This window comes from Equus caballus, chromosome 9, assembly GCF_041296265.1.
Source record: "Equus caballus isolate H_3958 breed thoroughbred chromosome 9, TB-T2T, whole genome shotgun sequence".
Taxonomy (NCBI): Eukaryota; Metazoa; Chordata; class Mammalia; order Perissodactyla; family Equidae; genus Equus; species Equus caballus.
In genome coordinates, this window is record NC_091692.1 from 59,600,151 (window position 1) to 59,617,565 (window position 17,415).

Below are 17,415 nucleotides of genomic sequence, written 5' to 3' on the forward strand. Positions count from 1 at the left end.
TGGCTCAGAAGCTCAAATAAGTGTTCATATTTTTGGATTTGGCGATTTTTGAGAGAGGAATCAAATAAGGTCTAGGACAGTGGTTTTCAAACATTTTGGTATCAGGACCCTAAAAATCATTGAGGACCCCTAGAGCTTTTGTTTATGTGTGTTATATCTATCAATATTTATTGTATTAGAAATTAAGGCTGAGGGGCTGGCCCCGTGGCCGAGTGGTTAAGTTCGCGCGCTCCGCTGCAGGTGGCCCAGGGTTTCGTTGGTTCGAATCCTGGGTGCGGACATGGCACTGCTCATCAAACCACACTGAGGCAGCGTCCCACATGCCACAACTAGAAGGACCCACAACGAAGAATATACAACTATGTACTGGGGGGCTTTGGGGAGAAAAAGGAAAAAAAAATAAAATCTTTAGAAATTAAAGCTGAGAAAAATTTTAAAAAATTTATTCATTGAAAATAATAAGCCCATTACATAGTAACATAAGAGACTTTTAACCAGAAAAGATGAGAAGAGTGGCATTGTTTTACATTTTTATAAATATCTTTAATGTCTAGCTTGATAAAAAACAGTTGTAGTTCCATTTCTGCTTCTGCATCCAATCTGATGTGATACACCATTTTGGTTGAAATAAATGAAGAAAATTTGGCCTACACAAATATGTACCTGGAAAAAGGAGGAGTATTTTAATAGCCTTTTTAGATGATTGTGGCTATTTCTTTTTGATTTGACACCAGAACTCAAAAAGTGATAGTTTCTTAAAGATTGGTTTCTTAAAAGTTGGTGGATTCTGAAACCATATCAATGGCTTTTTGTGCTCCATTCCTTTAAAATCCATTGGTCTATCTTGTACTTGTACCATGCATTGGTCATTTGGAAAATATTGATTTGCTGAGTTATGCAGATCTTCCAAATGTTGACACATTTCATTATTCAACATCAAGCAATCACTTTCATTAATATAACCACTGATTTCATCCCAAAATTCTTTAAGTATTGTTATACTGTCAAGTTTTCTAAAATTTTCATTTTTACTATGAAGCTGGAATTTTATTATTGGCAATAAATACTTTCAGTTGTTTTCCTTGAAGTGATAGTCTCACTTTGTTCATTTTAGAAGAAATGTCTGCCAAATACCCACATCTGAATAAGCATAGTTTGCTCTCAAGTAAAAATGGTATTCCGTTAAAAAGCAGCTAGCTCAGCTCACAACACACATAGTTTTCCTTGAGACAACCACCGTAATTGGTATGCATCGAGGTCTTTATGAGAACTTCCCATTTCCTCACAGAGAATATTAAAACGATATGTGCTCAAGGGTCAACATTTAGTAAGGTGAATACTTTTTACTGCTTTATCAAGGTCACTGTGAAATTGGCATTTTAAGAAAAATCTGCAAGTGCATGGCAGTGCCATTACATTGACTGCTACAATTTGGTGTCACTGCCTCAACTGGTGCTGGGGCCCCAGCAGTTTTACCCATCTTGTCTTTGCTCCATGAATGCAAATGTCCGCACAGTGAAAATGTAAATAATGTTCTAATCTTACAATGAAATAGTTTTGTACTTGAAGACTCTCTGAAAGGGTCTCAGGGACCTCCAGGGGTCCATGGAGAGCACTTTGAGAATCACTCGTGTGAGAAATGCACTGAAGGTGGAGCAGAGGAGAGAGGCAGGCTATCTTTTTGGAGCAGCTACTTCAGGAATAGGTAGGATGGCGTAAGGCAGGATAATTTGAGGGAATTAGCTGCTGTTATTCTTGGTTTGTTTTAAGCAGCAAGAAGCATGTTATACTGCCCTAAACCAGTTTTTCAAACGTTTTTGACTGTAACACAGAAGATGTATCTTTTACATTGTAACACAGTGCATGGGTACATACAGATTTATTTACTGAATAAAAGTTTCGTGAAGTAAAACCCTTACAATTTGTGATGCACTCTAACATTTTTATTTTATTCTATTTCATTTCTTAAGAAATGTTGGTCATGGGGCCATCTGGGTGGCACAGCGGTTAAGTGAGCACATTCCGCTTCGGCGGCCTGGGGTTCGCCGGTTCGGATCCCAGGTGCGGACATGGCACCGCTTGTCAAGCCATGCTGTACTAGGCATCCCACATATAAATTAGAGGAAGATGGGCACAGATGTGAGCTCAGGGCCAGTCTTCCTCAGCAAAAAGAGGAGGATTGGCAGCAGATGTTAGCTCAGGGCTAATCTTCCTCAAAAAAAAAAAAGAAAAAGAAAGAAATGTTGGTCATGACCCACTAAATTGATTTCGCAACTCACTAGAGGGTTGGAAACCACAGTTGGTAAGAGTCTGCTCTAAATAAAGATGCCTTCATTTTGTACAAACCCTCCTAGGGGCTGATTACCTTTGGTTGGAGACTAAATGTACCCAGGAGTTTTTAATGGCCGCTTATTCTGCCATTTCTTGATTCAGTTGCAAATGATTTTAAAGTGTGGTCAAATGAGAAACACTTTGTTTCAAGGATGCAATGTGTTTATTATTACATGAAATACTTGTTTAATTTTATTTTCTCTGATAAAGTCTAAATGTTTACTTGGGGTTAATAAAACCTAACACTTTTTCTTCAGCATTGGTGGATATACACAACACAACCTTATAAAAGAGATTGTGTTGAGACTGGTACAGTAGTAATTATTGCTCTCATAAAAAGAACACTTTCGTGCATTCCAAGGATCTAGGCTTGTATCCTAATTAATACTGCTCTGACTTCCTACTCTGCCAATCTTTTGAGAGTATTACTCTGACAGGTGCAACTAATTGTAAAAACCAAAATGAAGTGGCTATCAATTTTGTTTTTTTGGTTTTTTTTGCTTTAATGGTAAGTATTATTTCTTCTTGGTGGTATGATAAGAAGATAGATGGTAAGAAGGAAGAATGTATCAGAGATAAATATCCTCTTTGATCTCTTCAGTATTTGACCCCTCCCTGCTTCTCCTCCTTGGCTTTCAGGATATCCCTTCAGAATGTGTGTCTCTCTCTCTCTCTTTCTCTGTCTCTCTCTCCTTCCACCTAAATTGTTCAATAGTTTTAAAATATTGATCTATTGACATATTCTGCTTCATCCTTAAATGTTGGTTTTCTACCTATTTAAGCTCAAGGCACTTGACTAGCTTTGCCTTCTCTGTTTTGGCATCATTTACTCCCTGGCTTCAAATGATGTGTAGGAAGGATTGGGGCAGGGAGACAGGAAGTGAGAAAAAGAGTTTGATATCTATTGCAGTTGATCAGAAGAGAGACGAAGAGGCCCCGAATTAGGGAGATGCCACCACGAATGGAAAAGAAGGAACAGCCTCATAAGACTTGTCTAGGGATTGGAGTGGGGATGCAGGAGAAAGAAAAGATGAATTTGAGATTTTCACTTGGGAGAACTCAGGAAGGTAGGAGGAGGAGCTGATACAGGCAAAATGATAAGATCGTTTTAAAAAACCTATTTCAATTGTTAAACAGGTACCAGAAAATATAACAGTGGAACTTGAGAGAGTGTAGGGCTAGAGACTGGAGCTAAGTAATCTAGACTTGAGCAGTTGAACTCATGTAGATAAATGAAGATACTGATGTAAAGAACACAAAAGGAGAAACAGACTGAAGATAAACTTTGGGGACTCTCAAACTGGAAAGAGCAGTAAGAGGATGAGGCCCCTGAAGGAGACAGAGAAGGAGAAATCCAAGGAGTAAAGAACCAGTTAGAAGAATGTAACTTATAGAGGCAAAGTAGTTTGACAGCACATGAGATACTAAGTCCTTTGGAGAAAGGACAACCTCTCCCTTCTTCTGAGCAAAGAGTAACAGAGAGCAGTGTTCAAGGAGATGCATGATGTGGAGAGAAAGATCCAGGAATTTAGAGCCAGCAGCCATGGACTGTCATTTCCTCATAAGCACTTACTGATTATGTGACTTTGGGCAAGCCACAAAGCACAGATATAAAACCATTAGAAGGGGCCAGCCAGAGGCGCAGCGGTTAAGTTCTCTCGTTCGGCTTTTTGGCAGCCTGGGGTTCGCCGGTTTGGATCCTGAGTGTGGACGTGACACTGCTTGGCAAAAGCCATGCTGTGGTAGGCATCCCACGTATAAAGCAGAGGAAGATGGGCACAGAAGTTAGCTCAGGGCCAGTCTTCCTCAGCAAAAAGAGGAGGATTGGAAGTAGTTAGTTCAGGGCTAATTTTCCTCCAAAAAAAAAAAAGAAAGAAAGAAAAAAGAAAACCATTAGAGAACAATTGAAGGCTAATCTGCATGCAATGTCAGAAATATATCCAGCCAGAAAGCGTGTAGCTGTCTGGTTTAAGGAAGTTAGAGAACACTATTGAGTGTGCAGAACTTGAGTAAAGTGTCAGAGAATGAACAGGATTTGGGCAGATAGAATAGTGGAGAGAGAATACATGACTGAAAAAGTCATGGTTTGTCTAGAGAAGAGAGCATTGAAAATATAAAGTCCCCTGAGAAGAGAATCTTTGTGCTTCCCTTTCCTTATTTTGGAACTGAGGAGCCTTGTTTATTTGAGATTTTGATATACTACAGTTTGATACTTGATGGAAGAAGCAAAAGAAGGGAAAAAAGCATACGTGTATATGAAAAGACTTCCTTTAGGATGAATGAGTTGTTTTTTATTTTACTTAATTCATTTTCATTTTAGAAATGTACTCTGAGAAGTTTCAACAAGATGCTTCTTAAGTTATTCTTAAGGAGGTTAGTAGCACTTTACATAGAAAGTTAAGCAAACAAAGATCCCTGCACTTTACAAGTAGAAGGTACAAGTAAGCAACTCATTGTTTAACTTAGAGATGAAAAGTGAAAGTCACATAACGGAGGGCTGGGAGATGTATATTAGATGTGATATGAATGTGCGTCTTCTTGGATCACAATATGAGAAAAGTGCAGGGGTTGATTTCAAACTGATGAGAGACAGAGGGAATACAATCCAGAGAGTAAATTGTTTAAGAGTATTGTGACTTTAAAGATAAAATATCAGTTTGGTAGTAAACCAACATTCTTGGGCCATGATGCTTGTTCTTTTGGGGGAAAAATTAAATCAAGCAAACTAAAGGCATTTTATTCCACTATCTTTGGGGAAAATACAGTTACAAGTTTGACCTCTAAGAATCAGTTCCAGAATACTATGGGCTTTATTGACCACGCCCTGGAACAGGGTCAGCAGTGGTGGTGTGTGGCGGACACTTGTTCGTTGCTGAGAACTGTGTGTTAGGCATTACCAGAGGGTTCAGAGAGGGTCTCTGTGTGGTTCACCTTACCTCCAACAAAACCAGTGAGATCACCAGTACTCACTTTAGTGAGGACAAGCTGAGGATTAGCAGCTTTTCAAAATAAAAACTGGAGAGTATTAAATATGTCATCATTGGGAGGGAATGCCCTGGGTTTAAGAGGATTTGGACACATACAGGGATCATTACTGTGTTGTTAAGCATTTATAAGTTAGTTTATATTTGCCAAATGCAAATATAAAAATCACTTCTTAATTATACAGGCATTAAAGTCTTGCATCATTAACCACATATTTAAAACAGCTTTGTATCACTTACAAAAACAATTTAAAATATCAGATTATTGAATTTCCTCTGTTCTAATGTCCAACTGCCTTACAGCCAAGATTAACCTGTTTATTGTCTTGTAATTAAATACATTAAAAAGTGTTATTCTCTCATTTATCAAAAATTGAAGTGCAGGGAAATGAAGTGATTTTTGTATATATATTCTTCAATGCATGTTAAAATTCAAGAATTGAACTCTGTTTTTTTTTTTAACCTAATCTGTATTTGTACAGTTTGCCACGCAGGCAGCATACTGTTAAGAGAAAGTAAGGAAAACAAGAAAATAAAAAAATTATTAGCTTTGAGTTGAATAACAAAGAAGCACCAAATGGAAACTCATCTACTGGCCCAGAAGGGCTACAGTTTACTCCCCCATCCATCACCACCAGCTGGCAGGTGGGCTCAAGAGTAATACAAGCCTTCTTAGATGTCAAGTTCTCTGCTTCTGCGTCAGTCTTCATTCTTGCCATCCAGGGTGGGAGGACATGGAGTGGCCGGAGCCTCCAGTTCCACGTGGCAGCTCATCCCACTGTGAAGGAAAGTCTTGGGGTTAGCCAACAAAAATGGAATTCAAATTTGGAACCAGACCTCACCTGATATATTTTAATTGATTACCATGTGATTGGCCATCTGTTTGTAATTTGAGTGTCTTTTCTTCGTATGAGAAATGCTTTTGTGCAGGGCGGGACTCAGGCTCCTCTCAATTTCTATATGGAAAAAAATATTTTCTAGCTTTTCATTGCTTTGCTGAGTAGCTTTCAACAAGCTTTTTGAAAAATCTGGATCCAGATTTACAAAGTATTAACGGATGCTATGCTAAAACAGTGGGGTATTTTATGGGCTGTAAAGCTCTTATTATTAAGTAATTTTTTGGTTGTGATAATTTTAATAATAATAGTTGTAAACTATTTTAGAGGCTGGAAGGATGAACCTTTTAAAATCAGTTGAGATTGTTTAAATTCAGTTTATACCTTAAGGACTAAATCCAAAATGTTATTTGACTATAGCTATAGTTCTATAATTTACTTATTATTTAATATAGTTCTATACTATTCAGCTACAGCTATAGTTCTAGAATAGATTTATAAATAAATTTATTAATTTCTAGTTCTATAATTTAATCACCATTTAGATGACTTATAGAAATTGATACTAGCTGGAGTTATGGATCAAAATTATTAGTCCCTAAATTCTAGAAATGCAGAAATTGTTTTATTTTTGCAATTTAAAATACGCTAATCTTCATCAGGCCAACTTTGATTGTCTTGATTCTCTTTGATTCTCATAAAAGCTCCCTTTTATGAATTTCTTATCAAAATTTTGGTAGTTGGTATAAGACTTTGGAGCTGCATTTCTTAAGGAAAAAGAGCAGAGGTTCTCAAACTTTGGTACATCAGAATAACCATGGGAGGCCCAGCACCAGCCCAAACCCATAGGATCAGAATCTGGGCTCTGAACAGTTATTTTTGTCACAAGTTGCTCAGGTCATTCTGATGCGCACCAAAGTTTGAGAACAAGTGAACTAGACCAACCCAAAGGCCAAATCCAACCATTGCCGGTTTTTGTAAATAACATTTTATTGGAATACAGTCACGCCCCTCATTTTTGTATTGTTTCTGGCTGCTTTCATGCTCCAATGGCAGAGTTGAGTAGTTCTGACAAAGACCATATGGCCCACAAACCTGAAAATATTTACTATCTGGCCCTTTGCAGAAAAAGTTTGCTGACTCCTGAAAAGAGATGAATGGTATAAAAAAAAATTCATTTTTTCAGATCGAGTTGTTTCAATTTACTCATTTATTCATTCACTTACCTAGGCAAATAGGAACTAAAAATCATAGAAACGCTCATGGGGTTAAAAAGGACTTTTAGACATTATCTTTTAATTTTCTTTAAACCTTTCAATTGTTTCAAACAAAGAGAGGAAGAACTAAGCTGGATAATGTGTTTTTAAAAATTAACTGTATTTGATTAAGATTTTGGATATTTAATGATTTTCCAACTTGCTGCAAAATGACTCATCCCTAAGTTAAACTTTGTAATATTATGAATTTTAGCAGTGATTAAAGTCATATTTAAAGATAAGAAGAAGTAAACCTATTCATCTCAAAAGGCAGATAATCTTAAAAAGATTACAGGGGGTTAGAAGCGTGTTTGGATTCGGCAAGGCAGTGAAATGGGGAAGAGGGCTAACGATCCTTAGAGCTGCCTAGCCAAAGACAGCACATCATAAAACAAGGATGCTTTCTGGTGATACAGTACAAGAATGCTCTGTACACGGTATGAAGCATCTTGAAATGCGCATAAATTGGATGAAGTTCCAAAAACAATAGATATACTCAAGTGGAGGAGGAGGACTGAGCAAGGCTTTTGATTTACATAGCATGATTGTTTCAAGGCTGCACAGATCTTCCCAAGAGCTGGGACTGGATTTTCCTCCCGGCGCCTGCAGGAGATGTTGAATTGACATCACAGAAAATTGTCAGCAGAGAAGAGAGACTGATTGCTGGGCTGCAGGAGGGAGTTGGAGAAGGGAATTAGGTTCCTTACACCTTGTTCATCATGTCATTCACTCCCTTCTTCAAAGATTTTCATTGACTTCTTATTACTTAAAGAATTAAAGTCAAACGCTGGCTGGCATTTCAGTCTGTCTCTAATCTGTCCCTTATGCTGGTATCACAAAGCATTTTCACGCCTATTAACCTCATTTAATCTTTACAGTACCCTCATGCAAGTCAGAGGGCGAGCAAGAATTCCCATTTTACAGATAAATAAGCTCAGGCATAACTGGCTTAATAGACTGGCTAAAGGTCACACAGCACTAACGGGATGAGTCAGGGCTGGAAATTGTGTCTGCCACAACACGCCACATGTTCACGAATCTTTTCCTCTAAGTTAGACTTGTTCTCAAAACATGCCGTGTGCTTGTCTACCTCATCTTTGCTTTTGCCCCTTGGAATGCCTCCCCCTTCTCATGTGGAGTGCCACCTCTGAGTTCTAGTTAACTTACTGTCTCCGCCAGCAAACCTTTCCTGAGCTCCAGTATTTAGTGTTCTCTTTCTGCTCTTCTGAACTCACACACTTTTGTTTGTTTGTTTGTTTGTCTGTTTTATTGAGGTTATGATAGTTTACAACATTGTGAAATTTCAGTTGTACATTATTGTCAGTCATCTTATAGGTGCACTCCTTCACCCTTTGTGCCCACTCGCCACCCCTCTTCCCCCTGGTAACCACTAAATAGTTCTCTTTGTCCATGGAACTCACACACTTTTTGCTGATGCCATTCCTTTTCCTCAGAATCATACCGTGCTTTGTGGTACCTCTTGCACTGTTAGATATTTGTAGTACAGTGAAATTCTTCAATTGCTCTTTAAGTTTGCACATGAGTATATCCCGTGTTTCCAAGGGAACTACATGCTCTTTGAGGGAGTGTCTTTGTAGCATATATTTCTTTTCTCCTCCACGATGTCTTGCATAGTGCGCAAAGAAGGTGGGGGCCCAATAAGTGTTTGTTGGACAAACAAATGCTTTCATTCTCATGCTATCTCTGAATATGATTAAGAGAAATGAGATGAAACTGAAAAAGGGAGACCAGGTTGAATATCACAAATGTGTTTTTAATAGCAATTTCTTTTCTATTGAATCAAAGTATTCCAAGGACAGCTGCTGATCTTCCATGTTTAGCCAAAATCCAGTCATAAGGGCTGAGCAATATCAAACTGGGCATAACAGAAACCAGCCCATAAGAAGTTAGGACTTGAAATATACACTGATAAGACAACCCTTTTGCACCTTTTCCTTCTTTAGGCCAGCAATTCACAGGTAGTGAGAAAGAGCAAGACAGTGTTTTCCTCCCCAAATGCTGGTTTTGCCATATCCGTACCTTCCTGAGGCTGGTGCCGCTCTATGTGATCCTGGACTGGGCTCAGGGGTGCCGCCACGATGAGGCAAGCCTTTCATTGGAGCTTCTCCAAGGTCTTCTCATCTCTCTTTGGTTGTAGGGTTAAAACTAAACATAGTGGCCTTTGGAAAGTCTGATAAATCAGAAGTAAAATTCATGGAAGTGAAACCGGGTACCTGAGGGTTACTGTAAATATTCAATAAGAACATGGTTACCCTTGACCTTGTTGTCCACACAGACACAGATGAAAAGAAGTTAATCTTGTCAATTTGCTGTTTTCTTGCTTAACCTCAGGGGTGACTCAAGGATCACAGGGATTTATGAGCTTGTTTTGCAGAGGGAAAAGAGTGCCTTTAAGGAAGTTATGATCACCAGATAACCAGTCCCCACCTGTCCTTGACCCCAGAAGTCTGATTGCCCAAGGGCTTATTTGGAGTGAAAGAAACATGGATTTCCTCTTTGCTTCTCCAAAACTCCTCCTCCCAAGCTCCTTAGCTCTATAAAGAGCCCCTGCTTTCTTCTTTTATTAAGGTAGACTGAGAGAACCTGTCTTCCGCCCTCTCATTTTGGCCAATTCAAATAAACCTTTCTCCATCTCCAAGCACGGGTGTCTCAGTGATTGGCTTATTGTGCATTGGGCTCGTGAATTTGAGATTAAGAGGTTCGGTAGGTATCAGAAGTATCACCTTACAGGTTTGATGCTTCCTGCAATGCAGGCTCGACTAAGCCTTCATCATGTCCACTTTCTGCCACTCTCATTCGTAGGCAGAGTTCTCCCCCATGTCTCTGTGCAGTGCATTTCCTTCCCAGTTGCACGGATGCCCCCACCTCTGCCCCCAAAGATTAGTGCATGAAATGATTCAGGGTTAATCTTACTTCCCAAGCTGACCACACCTGTGATCAGCATTCTTTGGGTTCAGAGTCCGAGCCAGCTAGGCAGGGCTGTGTGGTCTATACCCTGTTTACTCTCTTTCTGGATGGGTACGTTGACTAGCTAAAAGCTAAAACTAAATGCAAAGTTATACCTATTTACATTGATGACTTCCTCTCAATTTACTAGGTCTTTCTGTCACAGAAAGTGATTATAATAATCTGAGTGCTACCTGGGAAGTTGAAAACTTATGTGGTTTTTATTACTTCTGCAAGAGCCTCTCAATTATATTCTACACACATATTTCTTCACTTAAGAGTAAAACAGAGCTGTGTAAAGTGAGCAGCATGTTTACAGTAGATCCCTATGGCTTGCTATCAAATTAGTGGCAAATCAGTATTATAGTAAACAGAGGTCAAAGATCAAACCCACAATTTCACATAAAATTCAAAACACGAGACACAAAGCACAAAATAGAAGGCTCGTGTCATGAGACCATCAACTACTCTTAAAAAATAATCAAAACCAGGAAAAGATGAGAGGAAACAAAATTTAAACATGATTTTAGTCCAGAATCTGATGCAAAAGCCAGACCTTACAGAGATCTTTTAAAACCATGACAACTGACTACATGTCACTCATCTTAAATGGAAACAAACATTAAAAGGCGGCAAGAACCAACACTTAGCAACTCCTGGATTCTATTCACGGACTTGACACTGACTTTTGGACAAGTCAAAAAGCTGTCTTCATTTTTCACTCCGAAAAGCAGGGTGGAAACCATTGTTTTACTTCTCTTGATGGACAACTCTAGAGGCAGTCACACTAACAAGGAGACAGTGGGAATTCTCTCCTAGATTTGATTAAATGTATTTTTGAAAGGTCAAATGATTTAGTAGCATGAAATTTTACACACCACACCCAATTTTACTGTGGGCAGCTCTCCACTCTTGGCTTCTAAGCAGGAAACTAAAAGAATCACATTTATTCCATGTTAAAGTATTCCTTGAAACCAAAAAAAACCTAAAAATTTATTACCGTTTAGACCTTATTATTCAAATTGGAGTCCTAAATCAGTCAACAGTTCACACCTATTATTATTAATCTAGGATTAATTAACCTTGAGTTAAAATATAATGTTTTACTGAAGGCTTAAATGAATGGACTAGGCCAGATGATAAATATCATAAGGGGAAAGCAAAGCATTTCAAAAATAGATTTTAGAAAAGCTCTGAAGGAATTCTGAATATTTAAAAGCAATTCAATCAATAATTTCAATTACAATGCTGCTTATTAATTCATAAGTATTTGCTTAATCAATGCCACCAGATGTCAGTATATCCTGTACGATCACCACTGAGATCTCAAATCCATCCAGAGTTTTCATTCCAGTTAATGAAAATGATGTAGTGGCCAAGTAATTAAGGCTTGCTGGAGAAATTATAAATCCTATTCCTCAACATTGGTTACATTATGCTAAAGGCCTTTCAGTTTAGATGCAAATTCCCAACTTCCCAGTAAATCTTGGCACTGAGGTTCTTGAGTGTAGAAATGCCATACTCTGAAAGTGATGTGCGGTCTTAGAGCTCAAGTAGCATGTTGAAGAACATAAAGTTGAGCACAGCGTCAGCTGGTCCAACTCTAGATCTCTCCTTCTGTGTTTTTCTAGTCTTTTGACCTGACTTTTCCATTAGGGAAATATCTTATTGGCATTTGGTGTTTAAACAAAGGAGTTATCAGTGACATAAGGGGAATTTTTATTAACGGACAAAATAAATTTTACTGAATGCCTAGATATGTGCTAGGATTTTTACCTGTGTTATTGAAACAATAAGAAGTTGAGAAAGGAAGTTTAAAATGCCCTGTAAGTTTAACATTTGTCTCTTTTTGACAACGTGAAGGACTTAAACTGAGTTCTCAAGCCTCTCAGAGTAGTCATTTCAGTTAATAAAAGCGATATCATGGTCAAAAAATTAAGGGTCTTAGTAAAATTCGCAAAATTTTGCATTTTTAGGTTACTATTAAACAACAACTGGTCCATTCCTTAACAGCATAAATCTGAGAAGCTTTTAAAGAAGTAGTAAGGATAATATTTTAAATGCTATTTAACAGTATGTCTTTAATTGTGAGATATATGTGCATTTTGATAACTGTAAACTCTAGAAATGTTTTAAGTCGCTGGCACTTTGCTGTCCTTTCAGAAAAAAAATGAATTTTGTATAAACAAGGTCCATGTTGGAACTTCACATTATTAAGTCTTATTGTGGGATTGTTCCTGGCATGGTCTCTGGGGACAGTGTCACAAGGCAGCTCCAGGCTTCCTGCTGCATAATGAGGCGGGCACATTTTATCTGAGGAATAAAAAGGTCCTTCTTTATCCTAGAAGTTGATGTTGCTATAAGCTTTATCCTTGAAGAGAAAACCTTTGAAATATTAATCTTTAGCATGAGAAATATTGTTACAGTCTTGGTCCTTTAGAACACGAGGAAGAAAAGCCCAGCAAAATTTCTTGGACTCTATTTATAAAAACATCGATATGCTTGAAATTGTGTTTGTGAAAAAATAACTTAGAATTTTTATTAAGCTTATCTGATTTTCAAACGTTTGTCATATTCAGTACAAACAGAGCTCCCTCTGCCCCAAATACAGAGGCGCTCATATTGTTTCTTTGCTGCATGGAGATTGCTGAACCAACGGTTAAAGACTCTCTATTGGACAAGTCAAACAGGGAATTTTAACTTGCTAACATGTATGTTTCGTGAATTAGACTACATTTTAGACTACTACTTCATTTAGACTACTACATTTAGACTACTATATTACATTCAAATATCTGCACTCATGCACTGACATGAAGCCTCAGACATCAGAAAATTTTACCTTGTAACTGAAAGAAGATGCAACAAAAGTCATTCTTAGACAAATCTTATGCTTGTCTTGGAATGTTCCCTTATAAAAATACATTTCATAGGGGCCAGCTGGTGGCATAGTGGTTAAGTTCATGCTCTCGGATTCCGCAGTGGCCCAGGGTTCTCGGGTTCGGATCCCCAGCGTGGACCTAGCACCGCTCATCAAGCCACGCTGAGGTGGGTCCCACATAAAATAGAGGAAGATGGGCACAGATGTTAGCTCAACGACAATCTTCTTCAGCAAAAAGAGGAGGATTGGCAATAGGTATTAGCTCAGGGCCAATCTTCCTCACACACACGCACAAAAACATTTCACAAACTACTGTGGTAGTCATTGATTGAATCAAAGATCATGACAGCTGGGGAGGACTTTAGTGTTCGCAGAGTGATGGTAAAACCCACTGCTCCACCCAGCTCCACTCTGCTTTGGGGGGACATTGATGTTCAGAGGAGTAACTTGCTTAGGGTCTCATAGGTTGGAAGCAGCATGTGAATCCCACCCATTCTCAGGCCCCTGGGCATTTGCACTACTTAACTCTTAATAATAATAGTTTTATTGTAAACTAATTTATATTACTCATTAAAACTGGTTTCTAGGCATTAACTAAATTAACTAATCTTCCCAACAGGTCTTTAGACAAGTAGATAGCAGGTATAATTCATCTTTTAAAGCTGGAAAAAGAAAACAAGAGGAAGTGCAAGGCATAAACACACCATCCTATTTATTCTTCACAAAACCATCTGAAGTAAGAGTTACCCACTCCATCTGATCGACAAGGAAACTGGCTCAGAGATGTTAATTAATGTGTCCAAGGTCACTATCTTTAAATAGCAGAGCCAGGATTGAATCCCACATCTGTCTGATTCCAGAAACCGTGCTCTGTCCAGTCCGAGATGTTTCCGTTTAAATTACTTACCCAAAATTACACGATGAGGGATAATAGAATTAGACACAAAACTCAGTGCCAATGCGCTGGATTATGTTTGAACAGTCCTTGCAATAAAGTCCAACAGTATAAGCTCCCAGCACTACCAACAACGTCCTAAATTTTTTTCTCTCTTTTATTGTTAGTCCTGATTTATTCTACATACTCAATATGTTAACTAAATTACAGGTTTACTTTCTCTTGAAACCTGTAAACCCCCTGAAAAGGACAGTCCATAAATCACCGCGGAAATAAAATGTGAAGAAATCCCAGCAAGGAATACCATTTCAACGTCGTTTTAAACACAGACATGTACCATGGGGCTGTTCAGTAGGCTTCTGTGCGCTCGTGAGCTAGTTCAAATGGGCCATGAAGAGGGAACACAGACTCAGAACCCTTGTATTGACTCAGTACTCCAAAGGTCCTCCTCTTACTCTGTAGCTCTCTTTCCCTCACTTCTCATCTCTAATTTAAAAGATTATTTACAAAACAGAGGACAAAGAGAAAGAAGAAAAACAAGAGTGCATATACCCTGATGATTTTATTATCACATTATGTGAGGTTGATGTTGCATCGACAAGTCTAGGTCAAAAATTTTATATTTTAAAATTCAGTCTTGTTTATTTAATATGGGTCTCAATAGACTCAGGTGGTACTAAGTTCTTAAACAGACCTCAATATAGAGGGAGCAATGGGAAATAAACCTCTTTCCAAACCAGATGGCTCTCTCTGTTTTTAACTAGATGGTGGAGGGAGTTTCTACTCTGGTGTCCAAATGATGATCCCCAGTGTTTTGGAAAAGTAATAAGATCCCTCATGGAGACAGGTTGGAGCCAGCCCTCAAAAGATCACAGAGTATTGGGCCAGAGAGCCTCTAAAGGACACCAGCGCTTGCTGAGTAAACCCTCAAGGCCTAATGGCCACTATTTTGTTCTTGAGTGCATGGAGAACTTGTGTAACCAAGGGAAGTGGAAAGGAAAATAATTTCACAGGATTGCACAAGTATTACTTATTACTTTCCGCTGGGGAAGTTCATGGAGTTGAAGACACCATCTTGGTCGGTATTCGCTCACCAATCGGTCCTATGAGGGCTATTAAACACATCATCCCGCTATAACCTTGAAAGTAATCTCACAAAAATTCCAGCTGTTGTGACACAACAGAAGAGAAGCTCTTATTCTTGTGTGTTTGCCTATTCTGTGCAGGAGTCCAGGCTTTACTCTGGCTCATCCCTCTGCAGGTCCTTTGCTTATGAATGACCCAAAGCCTGGGTCAGTGTCCTTGTGTCACTCTGGAGGGCATAGTCTTCCGTAGACTTCCACAGCAAGGTGGAGGTTCCTGAGTTCAGCTTCAGAGCTGTTGTCAGAGGGCACCCTGAGCAGAGTCAGAGATTTCAAATACTGCACATCTTCTGCTTTGTTTTGTTTTTAGGTTAAATACACTTTTTTGTGCAGGTAAAGGGAAAAATAACCAACTGATGTTTCATTGATGCAAAAAGGGCAAACTCTGAAACTGTCAAGTAAGAAAAAGAATCTAGGCTAGAAAGAAATGACTGACTTTTGCAAAGATTTGCACCAACATTACAGTCTATGCATTACAAAAAAGTAGGATACTCAATACAGGCATTTGAGGAGTTTGAAATCTATTAAATCATTCTCACCATATGCCTGATTTTCTTAATCATGTCATAGTATTTCCAAGTAAATTGGCCAGATTTCTTACCTTCAACTGTTCTGATACAATGAAAAAAGAGCATCTTTCTTTTGTTTTTATGATTGGAAAGTGTTTTTATCAAAGTTTATATTCAGCATGACGTTGCTGACGTGATTCCCTTCTCTGGCTCTTCACCATCATAGCGCTAGTTCATGATTTCAACATTAATAATAAAATAATAAAAGTAATAGTAATAACTATTACAGTTGTGCCTTGCTTAATGATGGGGATATGTTCTGAGAAATGTGTCACTAGGTGATTTCGTCATTGTGCGAACACCATGGAGTATACTCACACAAACCTAGATGGTATAGCCTACTACATGCCTAGGCTATATTGTACTAATCTTATGGGACCACCATCATATATGTGGTGCATTTGTTGACTGAAACATTGTTAGGCAGCACATGACTGTATTTATTCCTCAATTTGTATGGACCATCACTTTGCTGATAATTCTATACACATATTTAATGTAATCCTCACAATAGTAAGCAAGCAAATAAGGCTAACACCAAGTGCTTACTACATGCAATGGTTATTTTATGTGTCAACTTGACTGGGCCACAGGAGGCCCAGATATCTGGTTAAACATTATTTCTTGGTGTATCTGTGAGTGTTTCTGGAAGAGACTAGCATTTGAATTGGTAGACTGAGTAAAGCAGATTGCCCTCCTCAATGTAGATGGGCATCATCCAATCCATTGAGGACCTGAATAGGACAAAAGGACAGACAAATGTTGAATTTGCAAAAGTCAGTCATTTCTTTCTAGTCTAGATTCTTTTTGTTACATGGAAGTTTCAAACTCCTCAAACTCTTAAGTTTTGCATCTGTATTATCTCATAAATTTCCAAAATGGTGACAGTTTCTTCTCTTGCCAATCTGTCCTTCAGACATATCAGAGCTACAATCTTCTCTTCCTTCAATCCTTCAATGGTTTACCACTACCTCTAGAGTGAATTCCAAACTTCTTAGCATGGCATTGGAGGTCCACCAACATTTAGGTGGACTTGATTCCCCTCAATTTCTACCATTCACTCTAGGCTGTAACCACCTTATGTGGCATCTCTCAGATCCACTGCATTCTTTAGTGCCTATGGGTGTGTGCATGTGCTACTTGGGTCACTTCTCCCCATCCCCACCCGCCATTACCACTGATTCTTAGGCCCCTATTTCCCATTTCAATTACTACAGCCACCTTCCAACTGGTCTTCCTGCCTCTACTCTTTCTGCCCTCCAATTCATTTTCTACTTGGTAGCCAGAGAAATCTTTCTAAAATGCAAAGCTGAGCATGACATGCCCAGCTTTAATCATTAAGGCCTCTTAATGATTTCCCATTGCCAGAGGAATAAAGTCCAAATTTCTTCAAAGTACCCTTCATGACCTTGTCCCAGCTTATCTCTCCAGTTCTCATCTCTCACTATCCTCCTAAATGGGCCCTTTGACCCATAGGTCTTTGCACAGAAAGGCCCCTTTCCCCAGAATATTCTGCCTCAGTCTTTACCTGGCCAATGCCTACTCAACCTTCAG

General features: G+C 38.7%; 1 long non-coding RNA gene across 1 annotated transcript in view; it reads right to left on the bottom strand.

Annotated features, from left to right (window-relative positions):
- Window positions 1-427: 427 nt before the first annotated feature.
- Window positions 428-17,415, bottom strand: part of LOC138915608 (uncharacterized) — a 109,021-nt gene continuing 92,033 nt past the window's right edge. The window contains exon 3 of the long non-coding RNA XR_011421643.1: window positions 428-6,093. This is a non-coding gene — a long non-coding RNA (uncharacterized lncRNA). The remainder of the gene's footprint in view (window positions 6,094-17,415) is intronic.